The following is an 18,945-nucleotide window of genomic DNA, read 5'->3' on the forward strand; positions in this document are numbered from 1 at the left end:
TTTAATACCTCCCTGAAGGAACATTCAGTAGTACACAGGGCCCCAAGACTTCAAGAATAGGCCTTTCCTTTCCACAGTCCGCCACTAGAAAGTATGTGAAAGAAATTGGGTATAGAGGCCATTTGGAACGGAGGCCAGCACCTGTAGCGTCTGGGAGTATGTGGAGAATATGGAGAAGGGTTGTGTAGGTGATTGGGAATGGAGGCTAAAATTTGAGTGTGAAATTGGGATGGGCCAGGTGAAGGATTGTGGAGATTGTAGAGAGAGAGGACATTTGAAGATTGCCATACCCCGTGGGCTGGGATCCACTCAGGCAGCTGAACATGGCAAGCCTCACAATAAGTGTGGATCTCTGCTCTTTCACAAACGGTCTATGTCAGAACCAGGTTTATTATCACTGACATATATCATGACTTTTGTTGTTTTGCAGCAGCAGAACCGTGCAATACATAAAAAATTACTGGTGGCTACAATAAAAATAAATAATTAGTGTGAAAAGAGAGCAAAATGGCAAGTGGTTTTCATGGACCATTGAGAAATCTGATGGCAGGGGTAAAAGCTGTCCCTAAAATGTTGAGTGTGCATCTTAAGGCTCCTGAACCTCCCCTCTGATGCTGATAATGGCAAGAGGGCACGTCCCATGTGGTAAGTCTGCTCAAAGATGCATGCCACCTTCTTGAGGCACTGTCTTTTGAAGATGTCCTCAATGGTGGGGAGGCTTGTGCCCATGACGAAATACTTATGTTTTGGAGTGGGCCACGCATGCATGGCCAAACGTCCTGGAAGTGGAGCCCAGGTGTGGTGTTGTACAGGATTCCACCTGCCTGGTCTCCTCGCATCATTGGAATCCTCACATGAAGGTATAGAAAGGAAAATCATTTACCGTGCAACGCTCTGTAGATTCCTCACAGCATAACAGGGCCAACTACCTCCTAATCTGTCCATAAGACCGGAAGACATAGGAGCAGAATTAGGCCATTTGGCCCATTGAGTCTGTTCTACCAATCAATCATGGCTGATGTTTTTAATTCCTATTCCTCTCAACCCCATTCTCCTGCTCGCTCCATAAATTTGACCCTTAACCAACACAGATATCTGAAACATCACCACAGGAAATTCAAAGGTTTCAAAGGTACATTTAATGTCAGCGTAATGTATACAATATACATCTTAAAATTGTTTTTCTTTGCAACCATCCGTGAAAACAGAGGAGTGCCCCAAAGAATGAATGACAGTTAAATGTTAGAACCCCAAAGTCCCCCCAGCTTCTCCGCCCCCTCACAGGTAAGCAGCAGCAAAGCAACGAACTGCTCCTCCCCCCCACCAGCAAAAAAAGCATTGGCGCTCTCCACCGCGCACTCAAGTGTGCAGCAAAGCATCAATAAAGACACAGACTTGCTGTACCCCAAAGACTACTCATTCACCCGGTAGTTCAACATACCACAGGTGCTCTCTCTTCCTAATAAGGGAAAAAGAGGTGTCCCCGTTTCATAGCGAGAGGGAGACATAACAAACAACTCGCTGATTTACGATGTTAAAAGTCCTTTTCATTGCTTTTTCTGAGCTCTGCGCCTGAAGAACTCGGGTCTCTGGGCACACAGGCAGAGATCTTCTGTCTCCCACGACACACCGATTTCCTGCAGAGGCACTGACCTCGGGTCCATCCACCTCCAGAGCCACGAAATCCCGAAACTCGGATGGTGAGCTAATCTTCTAGGCTGCATCCTTGGTATATCGAATAGTGGCCAGTCGTGAGACCCCGAGAGTGGGTCCCATTCCTGCTAAGAACCAAAGTCAATGTGTAACTCCAGGTCAGGGTCTTCAAAAGAACCCTAAAAGGGAAAAATAGAGATATTAAAGATAGAAATAGAGCTGATTCTGAAGATGCAAACATAGGAGTCGCCGCTAGGCACCATTCTCTCCTAATTCAGTGTAAAGTGTCGCAAAGATCCCACAGTGAATGCTCTAATCATCAGGATTTTACAGGAAACAAGCAAAGAGAAACCACAGAGTGCACACTGCACCTGAACTACTCAGAAGGTCACCACAATGATAAGGAGACTCCTGGATTCCCAGTGGGCTGCACTCATTTCCATCCCTCTTGTGTCTTAAATTTAAAAATCCTAACCTTGTGATAACATGTTTTATGGATTTATTTCTCCTTTAACTTCATAACCTTCTTCATCTTTACAACTCATAAAAAATACAGCAATATGTTAACTCTCATCTCCTGTGCACCTGTTACATCAATATGAAGCCCACATCTCAGAAACTGCCTTCCTAACTTTACTTCCTCTTTTCCTTCCTTTATAGTACCTCCCGAAGATGGTCCTTCTCTTTCTGATGAATATCTCTTTTGGGATCAGCTCTTCTTACTATGCTTTGGGAGTGTTTTTGTATGTTTTTCTATGACTACAGAGTTATAGAAATGCAAGTTGATCTTGCTACCATATGTACAGGGCTGGATTTTAAACAAAAAGTAGGAAAATGTGCTTGCGATTTCCTGATATGATCCTCCCTATCAAGCAGGTGAAGTCCTGTACCTGGAATACCCATGTGGGAAATACCTCAGGGAGCAGCTGGATAGCTTTACAGTTATGTTCCAGATATATTTATTGTCTTCCAAAAAAATGTTTACAGCTTTAATGTGATCAGGATTCTAAAGTGTTCCTAAATAAAGATTCTAGGTTATTGTAAGCCATTTACGGTTTTGAGTTGGGTAGGCCACTTTGTACTGCTTACAAGCAGTTGCAGTGGCAATGGTGGAATTCATGGGCCACTTGTGATATTGAATATACATGATGTCATCGAGCACTACGTATTATTTAATTATAAATAATTGTTGTTTTCCTGGATCCCTCCCCTGTTTTGAACCCTTCTGAAGGCTATGACTCATGCACTTACAAAACTGGTTATTCAATCCTGAATGTACAAGCACAATAAGTATTGATAGGATATTTAATGTTGGTGAGAGTGACGACAATCCTGTTGCTATCCTTATCTCTGCACTGAGCATCAATGAGCGCATTGCATTGCATGCTGCTTAGATGTAGGAACTCTCCTTGATGTTTTCCTTCATTAGCCTAGGATGCAAAGAACATTTATATTAACATCCTGTCTACTCAGCTAAGGCCAGTCAATAGCATAAAGCAGGATCAAACCCAAGACCTTTCAATTTTGTACAGCTCAGAACTCCAGTCACTGGGGCTTTTATAACAGATTAGATCAAAGCATAGATTCAGTTTTTCTTTAAATGTTGAATTTCATATTGATTTTTCTTCCACCCCCAAGTTTGAGCTGGCATTTTCTGGCAAGGTAGCTTTGGAAGATTTGTGCATACTCTCGTTCAGCAGAAAGCAGGAAAAGCTGGAGCTTGTTTCATTGTTAATTTTTCCCAGTTCCAATGGAACGTCATTAATCTAAAATATTAATTCAGTTTCTCTCTCTACAGATGTTGACTGACCTTTTGGGCAATGCTAACTTTTTCAGTTCCTTTATTTCATTTTTCTGAGATCTGCAGAATTTTACTTGTATGACATTAAATATTACACAAAGTACTATTTCCTTTATTTTTCACTTCAATATATAGAATATCATTTTTCTTATAATCAGGCATCATATCAATCTCAAATATAAATCTGTTCCCAGTAAAACCTTGCTATTTTTACCCTGGCATATATAAGGAGCTGCACTTGGAATTCCAAAATTGTTTCTATTCATCACCTTGAATTGATATTTTAGCATTATTTTATATATTATCATTTCCACAGTACTTTGTTATACTTTTCAATTTTCTGCCTTTTAAATTTTTCTTGCATGTTATCAGGAATTTTCTCAACCTTTTAGATATGTTAGAAAAGCCCCGAAGGAAGGAAACGAACCTTTGGACCTATATAACAAACTGACCTTTAGATGAGTAACAGAACATTTAAATTGGAACTACTGAATGGGGATTTTAATGTCCTTTGGACTCTAGTCCATTATTCTATCCATTAATGTGCATAACTCCTTTGCTATTTGCAATAAAATGATCTGTGTGATTGAGAACACGAATGGTATGAACTGCTGGTGTGCTCATCACTACAGACATAAGGCGCTGAAGTGCACAGATGTAACTCTGCCATGGACGGTCCCTAACCCATCTGCAAAAGGAGGAGAATTGGGCAAACGTTAAAACCCCAGTGCTACAGAAACGTCGACAGCAGCTCCAAAAACCTCATCCCTGGGAGAGGAAGGAGGTGATGGGCTACACCTGGGGACAGCTTGAAAGAATGGCCGACGACAAAGAACACTGGCAAGCTGCTGTTGGCTATCTATACTCCAGTAGGGGGTGATGGGTTTAAGGAAGCACAGATGTGATTAGGCGTCTACTATTGCTCACATATGCTAATCCCCAACAGAACCACCACACTAATCATGCAGCTGCAATGCAATTGTTCTTTAACAATTACCTTTGCCCTTATGGTGTTACTTCTAGGGTTGCTACCATGATCGTGAATTTTGCTCTGCTGAAAATCAGAGTGCGTCATATTTTTCTGAGGTAATTGCATCTTTCTTTGCCTAACCACCATCATAGTACGCCAACATGTATGGCCTTCACACTTAAGGTGTTGTCTTTCTAGAAGCAAACACATCAAAAATGACAAGTATCACTCAGTGCAACTTGAAACTGTCAAAACACTAGTCATCTGATGGATTCCCTGAACAAAAAAGGAATGACATTAGGAATGACCTTGGATTGTGTTAGCCATTTGAAATTAGATTTGTTTGGGAGCCATAAAGGGGGAGCTACCATCCCTGCAAAATAATATTTCACATTGCTTCAAATACAACTCTGGTCATTAGAAGATAGCCATTAATCTGATTTACCATGAGCAACACCATAGGAAGTCAGCCAATCATGTTAAAAATAGAAATGTGTGGAAGAAGCTCAGTATGAAGAAGATAACAGTGAAGTAATTACTGATGCAAAATTTACCTTTGACATTTGAAGCAAGATGACAGTGTTGTGTTGCACCCAAATATCAACTTAATTATTCATTGTGGTTTGTAACCTCTTATCTCATTATTTATGCAAGAAATGAATTCGAAATTATTTTACATAAAATCTTAGGTCGGTCAATTATGCTTTATAAAATTTCTTTCAGAATTTATTTCCATCGTCCTTTATATTGAGATTATGGCTGTGGACCTGTCAGATTAGTTTCCTGAACCTTTTGATATTTGAATAAATTATACTGTTATCGAGATTGTAAATGACGTAAAATGCCATCTTGAGCTGTAAATGCTGTGGTGCTATAAAGGCTGCAGTAGTGACTAACAGAAGACATTTATGGTGTATGGTGATGAATCATTGTTAATAGAAACTACATGGTAGACTATTTCTGCCATTTGATTAAACTTGCAAGTTTATTCATGGATAATGTGACATCACTTGACATAGTGTTATCACCTATAAGATGTTAATGAGAAAACTTACAGGGCATTTGTTAAAACAGTTTATATTGAAGTGATAATTTTATTTATTCCTTAAGGATGGGCACACTTTATTAGATCTATGCAATAACAACACAACAATATTTTAAAACTTACTTGTTTCTTTTAATAAAGGAGAAGTGTTTGTTGTGGTATAATTTGCACAATACCATGGAAAATGGAGGATGAATTCAGCAATCAGACATTCCCATCAGGGAGTCTCATTTTACAAGAGTGGAGGTCACAGTCAGGGCTACAGTACTATAGCACTGATTCTCCAGCCCCCAATCTTGTTAAGTGAGGCTACATGCTGGGAGCAGAAGACTATTAAGTATGTTCTATAGTGTGTAGAAATACAACCCTCCAGATTATTACAAATTAATATTTAATGAATCATTACATAGCTTTTCAAAGTAGGTAGAATTTTTATTAAAACCCACGTTGAAGCATCGAAATCCCAAGGCTGCATTCCAGAAATTTATCTTTAAATTATGTTACTCCCCTCTTTCCAAATTGACTATTCCACTGAATGGTGTCATGGGTCAAGGAGATAATTCAGAAAGCTTGGTTTGTATTCTAGATTCATCATCAAGAGAGCAGTCCAGTGTGAACAAGTGGAACATCATAAACTTAGCAATAAATCCGTAAGCATACAGTAAAGAGTTTACACTCCTAGATCTTGTAAAATTAGTGATGGATCCACTAAGATTTTGAAAGCTTGTATTTTAAATGCTGATTCAGAACGTGTGTGTTGGATCCAAATGGATATGCCAAGTGTCAGCATTTAGCAGGAATAATCATTCAGCTTCCTTTCAGAATTTGACCCATTTTGATGGGAGTAGTGTTTTGAAATAAGTCTGCTTCCTTGCATGTAAATAGGTTTGTAATATGTGTTGTTCTTACCAGTAATAAATACTAATCTTATTATTTCCATGGCATTGACAGGTATTCCAACAACTGAAATAAGGAATTGCCTTCTTCTGCCTGAAGGTGCTGGCATTTGCTGGGTAATATCCATTTCTGCAGTATCTTTCTGATGTTTCACCCAAGGGGACATTCTTCATGTTTAACCCTGGACAGTAAATGCTTTCAAGTTAATTGACTGTGGAAGAGACAATAGTCAAACTAATTGTGCTTTGACTTAGTGTGGGCTGTACACAAGTGTTACCTTTACCACTGTTGCCACTGGCACATTCTTGTACGGGTCATAATGAGGGCGCATGACAGAGAGTGACCTTGCCAAGCTGTCGTCATTCACACCAGGACCCTCCGGAAGATCCTTTGTATTTTCTGGCTGAGAAGGATCTCCAACCACACCCTACTCCTTCAGTGCCATCAAGAGGGCATGGCCACAATCATCATGAGGAAATGTTGGAGATGGATAGGGCACGTGGTGAGAAGAGAGGCCAACGCCATCATCTAGACACCATTTCATTGGATCCCTGAAGAGCAGAGTAAATGCAGGAGATCAAGGACAACTTGGAACTGTAACGTAGAAGTAGAAATAAGGACCCTGAAACACACTGGGGGCACAATAGAGAAGATGGCCAAGGACAGATAGAGATGGAGGGCTTTCTTTGCTGCCCTAATGCCAGTGACAGAATGGGCAGTAAGTGATGCCAAAGGGAAAACTCACAAACATGCTTAAACCTAGGTTACAAAATCTGATTGCAAAAATTAAGAACCATCCCTAGTCATTCTAGTTTAATTCACTAACAGTCATTGGAGTCTTGTTTCATTCTTTGGAAGGCCTGCTGGATCCTAATGCTTTTGCAGTCCAAAGTACTTTCAGAAGTCCATAATGAGGAATAAAGTTTATTGCTAAGCAATTTTATTGAATCTTATAAGAATGAAGAAGGAACAATGAAAGGCAAAGGAAAAAGCAGTTGTGGTTGTCTCATAATCAGAGTATAGATTATAAACATTCCAGAGATAACAATTAACCTATAAAATAGCCAGATTCTAGTGGCGTGATACCTGCTATTGAAAATTTCAGAAGTTTCTGACTGTACCAAAATTACTGGAAAATTCACTGAACAGCTACATGTATAATTGGTGAATATACAGTATAAAAATACAAGCAAGCCTAGGAACAGTAAACTACAAGGAAAATAGATTGATCTCAGAACAGGTTAAAAACTGGTACAACATTGCAGGCCAAAGGGCCTGCACTATATTGTGCTGTAATGTTCCATGTTTTAAAACACAAGAAAAATAACAATTACAAACTCTAATCTGACAGAACTCAAATGTTTCCCATAATCTACCAGACTGTTGGTCCAACATCCAATAATGGAATTTTTTCAGTTTTGGAAACTACTGAGGTGACCACTAAAAAAAACTGACATTGATCCCCACTACAAACTCTGCTTCTTAGACATCAGATCCATCCCTCTTTCTAGTAACTTTCCTAGGTGGAACCACATTGTCAATAAACTCATTACCTCATTATCCTGTTTACTTTGAAATGAGCTTCTGACCAAACGTCACTTCTTTGCTAATGTTATCTGCCTCCATCTCTGGAGCTTCTTTACTTTGCTCCTGCTTCAGCTTATCCGCTGCTGAAAGCTTCTCTACTTTTCTTACTTCTAGACATGACTATTTCATGACCTATTCCAGGTGACCTCCCTTCTTTAGAAATTCTTACTTCTCTCGAAGTTTATGAAGATTTGGCATGACATCTAAAACTTTGACAAACTTCTATAGGTACGTGGTAGAGAGTATATTGAGTGGTTGTATGATGGCCTAGTATGGAAACATGAACAGCCTTGAAAGGAAGACCCTACACAAAGTGTTGGATATGTCCCTGTCCATCACAAGTAAAGGCTTCCTCACGAATGAACACTTCTACATGGAGTGCTGCCATAGGAAAGCAGCATCAATCGACAATCCAAATCATGCTCCCTTCTCACTGCTGTCATGAGGAGCTTCAGGACTCACACCACCAGGTTCAGGAGCAGTTATTACCGCTCAACCATCAGGCTCTTGTACACTTCACTTGTCCAATCACTGAACTGTTCCCATAACCTATGGACTCACTTTCGAGGACATTTCATCTAAATTTCATGATATTTATTGCTTATTTATTATTATTATTATTATATTTTGTATTTACATAGTTTGTTGTCTTTTGCACAAAGATTGTTTGTCTGTTCTGTTGGGACAGGTCTTTTATTGATTCTTCTGCATTTCTTGGATTTATTGAGTATGCCCACAAGAAAATGGATCTCAAGGTTGTTTATGGTGACATTAATGTACTATGATAATAAGTTTACTTTGAACTTTGAACTTATTATACGGTCTGTAAGCAATAGATCATTCAAAACTCTTTTTATAATATATCCTAACCATTTTCTCATTGCTCCTGTGCCTGGAGATCTACTTTGTTACCAGAAACGCCCCCCATTTTAAATTTTCGTCATTGCTTTCAGAACTTCCTTTTAACTCTACCCTCCCCAACTCTGAAATACTACTTTTCCTAGAATTATGCAGGCTTAGATTCCAATCACTTAATTTGGTAGTATACATTGCAACCTTGGGACGACTTTGTTGGAGTAGGAGGAAAGATTGCGGAGGCATGAACAATGATCTTTCAAGAATCGATAGGTTCTGGCATTGTACTGGATGAATGGAAAATTGTAAATGTTACTCCGCTATTTAAGAAGGGTGGGAGGCAGCAGAAAGGAAACTATAGACCTGTTAGCCTGACACCGGTGGTTGGAAAGTTGTTGGAATCGATTGTTAGGGATGAGATTATGGTGTACCTGGAGGCAAATCCAGCATGGTTTCCTGAAAGGAAAATCCTGCCTGACAAACCTACTGCAATTCTTTGAAGAAATGACGAAGGGTAGACAAAGGAGATGCAGTAGGTGTGGTGTACTTGGATTTTCAGAAGGCCTTTGGCAAGGTGCTGCATATGAGGCTACTTAGCAAGATAGGAGCCCATGGAATTACAGGGGAGTTACTTGTGTGGGTAGAGCATTGGCTGGTCAGCAGAAAACAGAGAGTGGGAATAAAGGGATCCTATTCTGGCTGACTGCCCTTTACCAGTGGAGTTCCACAGGGGTCAGTGTTGAGATCGCTGCTTTTTATGATGTATGTCAATGATTTGGACTATGGTATTAACGGATTTTGTGGCTAAATTTGCTGGTGATACAAAGATAGGTGGAGGAGCTGGTGGTGTTGAGGAAACAGAGAGCCTGCAGAGAGACTTAGATAGTTTAGGGGAATGGGCAAAGAAGTGGCAAATGAAATACAATGTTGGAAAGTGTATGGTCATGCACTTAGGTTGAAGAAATAAATGGGCAGACTATTATTTAGATGGGGAGAGGATTCAAAATGCAGAGATGCAAAGGTGCTTGGGAGTCCTTGTGCAAGATACCCTAAAGGTTAGCCTCCAGGTTGAGCTAGTGGTGAAGAAGGCGAATGCAACGTTGGCATTCATTCCTAGAGGTATAGAATATAAGAGCAGGGCTATGATGTTGAGGCTCTAGAAGGCACTCGTGAGACCACACTAGGAGTATTGTGTGCAGTTTTGGGCTTATTTCAGAAAGGATATACTGACATTGGAGAGGGTTCACGAGAATGATTCCAGGAATGAAAGGGTTACTGTATGAGGAATGTCTGGCAGCTCTTGGGCTGTATTCCCTGGAGTTCAGAAGAATGAGGGGGGATCTCGTAGAAACATTCCGAATGTTAAAAGGCCTGAACAGATTAGATATGGCAAAGTTATTTCCCATGATAGGGGATTCTAGGACATGAGGGTACGACTTCAGGATTGAAGGACGTCCTTTTAGAACTGAAATGTGGAGAAATTACTTTAGTCAGATGGTGGTAAATCTGTGGAATTTGTTGCCACAAGCAGCTGTGGACACCAAGTCATTAGGTGCATTTAAGGCATAGATGGATAGGTTCTTGATTAGCCAGGGCATCAAAGGGTATGGGGTGAAAGCAGGGGAGTGGAGATGACTGGAAGAATTGGATCTGCCCATGATAGAATGGCAGAGCAGACTTGATGGACCAAATGTCCTACTTCTGCTCCTATATCTTATGGTCTTATTGTCTTATGAAATGAATGCTTGGGGCAGTCAAGTATGCTATGTCTGAATGGTGTCAAGTTTCTTCAGAGTTCTTGGTGCTGCATTCATCCAGACAAATTTGTGAGTTGAAAATATTTTATCTCACTCTGGCTTTGTGCCTTGTAGATGGAGGAAAGGTTTCGGAGTGTGCGTTACTCAGCTCAGCAGAGGTCTCTGACCTGTTCCAGTAACCACAATACTCTGGCAGGCCTGTTGAGATTCTGATCAATGATGACTGCCCAGCACTATCATCGTGGGGGAATTGGCGATGGTAATGCCATCAAATGTCAAGCGCAGGTAGCTAGACTTTTGTTGAAGTTGTCTGGCATATTACTTGCCACTTCTCAACACAAGTCTTAATCCTGTCTTGGTCTGGTGCTGGCAGCGGGTACAACATGTGCAGGGGGTATTGAATGCGTTAGTACATTGTAGTATCATTAGTAACTATCTTCGTTTCTGACCTTGCTATTGATGGAAGGTCCCTAAAGAAGAAGCTGAAGATGGATTAGGCCTCAGATGCAGTATTTAGCAGTTCCAGTTAAAATATTAATCTTTCATTTTAGAGTGAGTTAATTGGATGCCTATGCCGTATTCCATTTCCTTTGGCAGAAACAAATGAATTATACAATGGAGGAGACATCATAAGTCTTATTTCATAACTTTCAGTGAACATTAAAAATAGAAAACACTTCACTTAGGTTAATATATAATTTTTCAGTGACGAACATTGTGAATTGGTAAAGAGCTGCCTAATAATGATTCAGAGTGCTGGTTATTGAAATTTAATAAGGATGTTTCTTCCGATGGGAAATGGTTACTCAAATGTCTTTGAGGTCAGGTTGGTTCCATTACGGCAAGCATTCAGATTGTTGGTTGGCACCAAACCAATTATGCCAAATTTGGCAAACCAGTGCCTGAGTCAGTTTGTTCCAAATTAATCTAGTCAACTTTTGGTGTTTCATCGTGAAGGTTTTCTCAGTATTGGATATGGTTTGGAGCACAGTCACTGGGTACAATGGATCTTCACACTCAGCTCCAATCTATGTCAATAAGCTATCTTATGTACATTATGTTGTATTATTTTGTTTTATTTATATTGTGTTTTTAAATTATGGTGTTCTTTATCTTATAACGTTTCTTTCTGTGCTGCATCAGATTTGCAGTAACTATTATTTCATTGTCTCTTACATCTGTGTACTGGAAATGACATTAAACAATCCTGAACTTGATGTTTCAGCAGATCAGCAACTTCATGGGACAAGTGGCTGGAGCTAAAGGTAATAAGAAGCTCGTTTCCAGTCAGGGAAAAAGAATGGTCCTGAAGGAAGGTAACATATGAACTATCTTGTGAAATGGAAATGTCATGTGGTTGAATTTCTTAGTGGCATGAATCTTTTAACCTACTTATTCTGGCATAGGAATGGCTTGATGATAATCATGAACCTTACCTGTAATTGTGCCTACTTATTCTCTCAGTGACCTTGTAAATTTTGGTAAATTCACCAGTGGAGGACTGTCCAGGCACAAACTCAACTGTATTCTATGCGGTTTCCTGAGGTATTTTTGACAGATAATATAATTAGACCAATTATGTCAAAGCATATAATCACTTGCATCTTATATCATTGGATGAAAATGTAGAAAATGTCTCAGAATCTAATGCTCAAAAAAGCCATATTTTATTCTAGGCAGAAGGTGCTCCTTACATGCATCAACCTTTAATATGGAGCAGATTTGTAGTATCTTCATGCAATAGATAACTGTTTTTAAAATTAGATTGCACAGAGTACTGCAAACAACAAAGCTGGTGGTATGAAATGAACAGAAATGATGACATATGTTGGATTCAGCTGATCAACCATAGAAAAACAACTATCAGAGATATGATTGTTTTCTCTAAAATGTCATCTATGCCAGAACAGTTAATGAGCGTTTGATGCAATTGTGCATATGATATATAGCAAAAAATAATGAAACTGGGAATTTTGTTCTGATTGAATATTGCCATGAAGTTCAAAGTTCAAAGAAAATTTATTATCAAATTAACTATATATTACCATATACATCCGTGAGATTCATTTTTTGCAGGCATTCACAGTAGAACAAAAATTACAATAGAATCAGTGAAAAAAATAACAACTCACAGAGACTGACAAAGAACCAGAGTCCCAGCCCTGACCTGGCACAGTGGCACTGTAAGCAGTGCTGTTACCTCACTACTTCAGCCGCACAGGTTCAGTCTTGACCTCTACTGCTGCGTGTGTGGCGTTTGCATGTTCTTCCTGTGACCTCTTGAGTTATCTCCAGGAGCTCTACTCTCCTCCCACATCCCAAAAACGTCTGGTTGATAGTATGCATTGAGTTGACCGGTGGTAGAATCCGGGGAAAACTGAAGGGAATATGGGAGTATTAAAGGTGGGATTAGTGTTAAAATGGGCACCTAATAGTTGGCATGGACTTGGTGGGTGGAAGGACTACGTGACGTTTCTTTATGATGCTAAATTTCAAATAAGGCACTAGAGTAAAGGAAGCAAATTGTGGTTTTAACTAAGATGGTGTGACAGTACACACTTTAATGCAGCCTACATTTACAATAGCAAGCCATTTTCTTACACGTCATCATGAATTGATCTACATATAACTACCGTGTAATTAAAACAATGAGTAATGTGTCATTGCCCCCAGGCTATTTCTTTGAATTCTTATCTCTACTCTGTCTCATTTACAGAGCATTTTTTCCTCACGCATTTTCATGTTGTGCTCTGTTCTGTGCTTCCTTCCATCTAGATCTGTGGACAAAAATTGACTGAAAGGGTCAGTTGAAGTAAAATGCACAGCCATGGCCTGCTGCCCTGGTCCTGTAGGTTTAAATTCCAGTCACCATGGAAACCCACTTGAATGTTTTAGGCACTCACTGCGAGCCTGACCCCTGGCCTGTGCCTATTGGCAGCAATGCAAACACATCACCAACTTTCTTGCCTGTCCATTTTAGTAATTCTAGCATTCGCTGATTGCTGATGGATAATACTGTGAGCAGCTAATTTCATGTTAAAAGTCCTTAAAACCAGTGTGCTTTGTTTAAGTAATGTTGTTCCCTTCAATTGTTTGCATGATTTGTGATTTCCCGCCTTCTCTTACATATCCGCTGTTGGTCTTTTATATATTTCTTTCATTGGGTTCTTTCAGGTTTCTTGCTTTGTAACTACCTCTGAGCAAACAGATCCCAAGGATGTATAATTTACACATTCGCTGTTGATAAATGTGCTTTGATTCTGTGAATAATAAGGTTGGAGCAGGTACTGGTAATTGCTCCAAAAGTGATTCTGATCTAGGAAAGAGAGAATAATAACACAAGTTATGAAAGAGCATGCTTTAAGTTTTGTGCTTTAGAGCACTCTGCTGGAAAAATCTTCTATCAAAGTGAGCTAAGAAGATTTGCTGACACATGACAGATATAACGCCAGCAGATAACCATGCAGGTTATGGCCAGGAATAAAACCACTGGACCTGAACAGAGTTCCTTAAGGAGTTTCAATGACCCAAGAAAGTGATCAAAGTCAGCGAATGCATCTTCAAATATTGTATCTCACCAGCTGATTCTCCAGCTTCAGACATTGTACCAAGCCCCATCATTCGTCTACCAACAGCCCTTTTCAAATACTCCTAAAGTTCCCCGGTACACTCACATACTTAGCATTAAGTAAACCTCGTATCTACATCTCAGAGCTAGCAAACACTCTGTCAGGTACTCAGCCATAACATAACAGATATGTTACCCCACAGCTTGCATTATACTTAGCAAAGCACTATCCTGGACAAGGTAGAGCACAATAAGATGAATGGAGCAGGTTTACCTGTATGCTCCAATTCCCATGGAAAGTGGATGCATTGCTGAGTTCAGATGCAGCAGCAAGACTGAAACCATTAAAAATATTCAGATCTAATCTCTTCCATACTTCCCACCATCATTCATCGGTCTCATTTAAAAGCTGAAGGTGGGTTTCAAGCTGTCTTCTCCACATCACATTTTAATTTCATAAATGTAGACTTCAGATAGTGTGGGCACGTGGCCAAGTGGTTAAGGCATTGGACTAGCAACCTGAAGGTCGTGAGTTCAAGCCCCTGCTGAGGCAACAGGTGTTGTGTCCTTGAGCAAGGCACTTAATCACACATTGCTCTGCGATGACACCGGTGCAAAGCTGTTTGGGTCCTAATGCCCTTCCCTTGGACAACATTGGTGTCGTGGAGAGGGGAGACTTGCAGCATGGGCAACTGCTGGTCTTCCATACAACCTTGCCCAGGCCTGCGCCCTGGAGAGTGAAGACTTTCCATGGTCTCATAAGACTAACGGATGCCTTTAATTCATTAATTAGACTTCAGAAGGGGGAAGTTGAGGGAACACACACCAGTCCTCGTCGAGGGTTGGGTAGTGGAAAGGGTGAGCAGTTTGAAGTTCTTGGGTGTCAACATCTGAAGACCTATCCTGGACCCAACATATTGATACAATAATGAAGAAGGCATGCCCGCAACTATATTTCATTTGGAGTTGAAGAGTTGTTATGTCACCAAATACTCTAGTAAATTTCTACAGATATACCATGGAGAGCACTCTAACTGGTTGCGTCACCTTCGGGTATGGAGGGGCCAATGCACAGGATCGGAAAATGCTGCAGAAGGTTGTAAACTCAGCCAGCTCCATCACGGGCACTAGCCCCCGAAGCGTTAAGGACACATTCAAAAGGTGATGCTTCACAGAGGAGGTATCCACCATTAAGGTCTCCCATCATCCAGGACACAGCCTTTTCTCATGACTACCATCAGGGAGGAGATACAGGGGAATTAAGGCGCACACTGAACATTTTAGGAACAGCTTCTTCAGCTCTGCCATCAGATTTCTGAACCGTCCACGAACCCATGAAAACTACCTTGCTATCTTTGCTTTCTTCCTTCACTACTTATCGGACAAAACAACAAATTTCATGATGTGTTAGTGATAATAAACCTAGATCTAATTCTGATTTACACAACCATTGCAATAATAAAAAAAATATACAGTGTTCTAGTTTGACAGTGATAGCTAATAGTATTTCTTTTCTAATAGTGCAAGAGTGTGGTTACAGCCTCAGAATACAAGGACATCCCTTTAAGAAAAGTGATAAGGAGGAATTTGTTTATCCAGAGGGCAGCGAATCTATGGAATTCATTGCCATAGATAGCTGTCGAGGCCAAGTCATTGGATATATTTAAGCAGAGGATGAAAGGTTCTTCATTAGTTTGGGCATCAAAGGTTATGACGAGAAGGCAGAAGAATGGGGTTGAGAAGGAAAATAAATCAGCTGGTTTGAATGGTGGAGCAGATTTGATGGGCCAAATGGCCTAAGGAAGATTGTTCCCGATGTTGGGGAAATTCAGAATGAGGGGTCACAGTTTGAGGATAAAGGGGAAGCCTTTTAGGACTGAGATGAGGAAAAACTTCTTCACACAGAGAGTGGTGAATCTGTGGAATTCTCTGCCACAGGAAACAGTTGAGGCCAGTTCATTGGCTATATTTAAGAGGAAGTTAAAGGGATCAGGGGGTATGGAGAGAAGGCAAGTACAAGGTTCTGAGTTGGACGATCAGCCATGATCGTATTGAATGTCGTTGAGGCTCGAAGGGCTGAATGGCCTACTCCTGTACCTATTTTCTATGTTTCTAATTCTGCGTCTATGACCTTCGGTTTATGATATTCATCACGCACCTGTTATCTGGATACATCTGGCTTATTAAGAAGATTTTCAACTATCAAGAAAGGTCTTCCACACCTTGGAAACCACATTGTTCAGATGTTTGGGGCTTGGAGCTTCAATGCTTCAAGTGTCTGATGTTGCAATAGTCTGAAAGAACTCACCAGCAGTAACGCCACATTCTTTGAATCAGTGTTGCTGGGATCTCTTCTGCTGCAGAAGGTGTTAAGCACAAGAGATTAAGAAGGAATATTAGCTGGAAAGTTGAGCCCAATATCAAAATAATTAATATTCAATCAATATTGCACATTGACTAATATGTTTTTGTTGTTCTGTCTTTATCTGGCATTTGTTTACTGTGTAAGAATTAAAGTTCTTGAGACCTAGGATGGGGGATCCCCAAAATAGAGCACAAAACATTGAAGAAAACACAAAGGGACAACTCAAGAAGCAAAAGAAAAGATTCTGGACTATAATGTGTTCTTTGAAGTGCATCTCTTCGTAATTTCATACTTTAGCTTACTAGATTCTTAGCATTGATTTTAATCATTATGTCATGATGGGAATATATTGGAAAAACATCTTATTTTGTGTCAAGCAAAACACATAAAAATTGCTGGTGAACACAGCAGGCCAGGCAGCATCTATAGGAAGAGGTACAGTCGATGTTTCGGGCCGAGACCCTTCATCAGGACTAATTGAAAGAAGAGGTAGTAAGAGATTTGAAAGTGGGAAGGGGAGGGGGAGATCTGAAATGATAGAAGAAGACAGGAGGGGGAGGGATGGGGCTAAGAGCTGGACAGTTGATTGGCAAAAGGGATATGAGAGGATCATGGGACAGGAGGCCTAGGGAGAAAGAAAGGGGGAGGGAGGAAGCCCAGAGGATGGGCAAGGAATATAGTGAGAGGGACAGAGGGAGAGGGAGAGAAATAACGGATGGGGTATGAAGGGGAGGTGGGGTATGAAGGGGAGGTGGGGCATTAACAGAAGTTAGAGAAGTCAATGTTCATGCCATCAGGTTGGAAGCTACCCAGACGGAATATAAGGTGTTGTTCCTCCAACCTTTTCTTTATTTATTTTCTCTCCTTTTCCTCCCTCTGTCCCTCTCACTATACTCCTTACCCATCCTCTGGGCTTCCCCCCTCCCGCTTTCTTTCTCCCTAGGCCTCCCGTCCCATGATCCTCTCATATCCCTTTTGCCAATCAACTTTCCAGCTCTTAGCTCTATCCCTCCCCTCCTGTCTTCTCCTATCATTTTGGATCTCCCCCTCTCCCTCCCCCTTTCAACTCTCTATCTCTTCTTTCAGTTAGTCCTGACGAAGGGTCTCGGCCCAAAACGTTGACTGTACCTCTTCCTATAGATGCTGCCTGGCCTGCTGCATTCACCAGCAATTTTTATGTGTGTTGCTTGAAACTCCAGCATCTGCAGATTTCTTCGTGTTTGCATTATTTTGTGTCAATATGTTTTATTATAAGAGTCCAAAAAATAGGAGGAAAAGGCATTTGGCATTTCATGCCTAGTCCACTATTCAGTAAGTTCATGGTTAATCTTTTACCTCAATACCACTTTCCTGTCCTCCTCCTGCACCCCACTATTCTCCTAATATCCAAATATCTGCTGCTCTGTTTCTTGAATATACTCAATGACTGAGCCATCAAAGCCCTCTTAGGAAGAGAATTCCAAGGATTCACTGCAGTGGATGAAGAAATTTCTCACCTTTTTCCTGAATGATTCAGCTGTTATTTTGAGTTTGTGACCCATTCATCTAGACTATTCAACCAAGGGACAATTTCATCCTTCCATCTATTAATGTCAAGATATCTCAAAAGAATCTGCTTAACTTTCTTCATACAGCAACCCCACCATTCCAGAATCAACCTAGTGAATCTTCATCACATTCTTTCTATTGCAAATATATCTTTCCTCCAGCGAGACCACGTTTACACATAACATTCCGGATGCCATTTCATTAGGGCTGCTTTGTAATCACTAAAATTTACTTCTATTTTATGAATGTTCTGCAAAATTTTCAAGTGATTACCTTAACATTTTGTAGCACATTTACCCGTACTTTTAAAAAAAAACTTGAATGGTTATATTGGGAGGCTTTTGATTTTACTTTTTTTGTGAAATGAAGGAGGAACACACATCTTTGCTCTGATTCATACTATTAAAGCACTTTTATGACACTGACAGAAATGTAGTTCGAGAAGTGTTTTGCCTATGTGCTGCTCTTTATTTTCACATTGAACAGCAGGCCCATTCTCTGTGGACCTGCTGTATTGTGTTGTTATTGGGACCAAGAGAAACCAATCTTGAAGATTTGTCGTGCAGTGTGTGATGATGTATGTAGCAGCATCTCAATTTCGTGCATTCAGCAACTTGCGACAGATTTATTTTTGTGTGTCTGAATGAGCAGTTTTCCAGTTATTTTATTGTTATGATCCTGTAACAGAATGATAAACTGTGCTTTTGCTTTTATTTCTAATTCGCTTGCATATTTTTAAATGCTTGTTTTCTTCCAGGCTTGCTGGGAGCAAATCCACCAGCTTGCCAAATATCAATTGGTGTCTACACTTCTCACACAGATGCAGGGATATGTTTCCGGAATTGAAGCTTAAAACTTAAAAACAAAACATAAATTGGGGCACCACTTTGTCGAGCACC

At 40.3% G+C, this 18,945-nt stretch overlaps 1 long non-coding RNA gene across 1 annotated transcript in view; it reads right to left on the minus strand.

Moving 5' to 3' along the window:
• Positions 1 to 1,332: 1,332 nt before the first annotated feature.
• LOC134357539 (uncharacterized) overlaps positions 1,333 to 18,945 on the minus strand; it is a 136,363-nt gene continuing 118,750 nt past the window's right edge. The window contains exon 3 of the long non-coding RNA XR_010020642.1: positions 1,333 to 1,832. This is a non-coding gene — a long non-coding RNA (uncharacterized LOC134357539). The remainder of the gene's footprint in view (positions 1,833 to 18,945) is intronic.

This window comes from Mobula hypostoma, chromosome 16, assembly GCF_963921235.1.
Source record: "Mobula hypostoma chromosome 16, sMobHyp1.1, whole genome shotgun sequence".
NCBI classification, from domain to species: Eukaryota; Metazoa; Chordata; class Chondrichthyes; order Myliobatiformes; family Myliobatidae; genus Mobula; species Mobula hypostoma.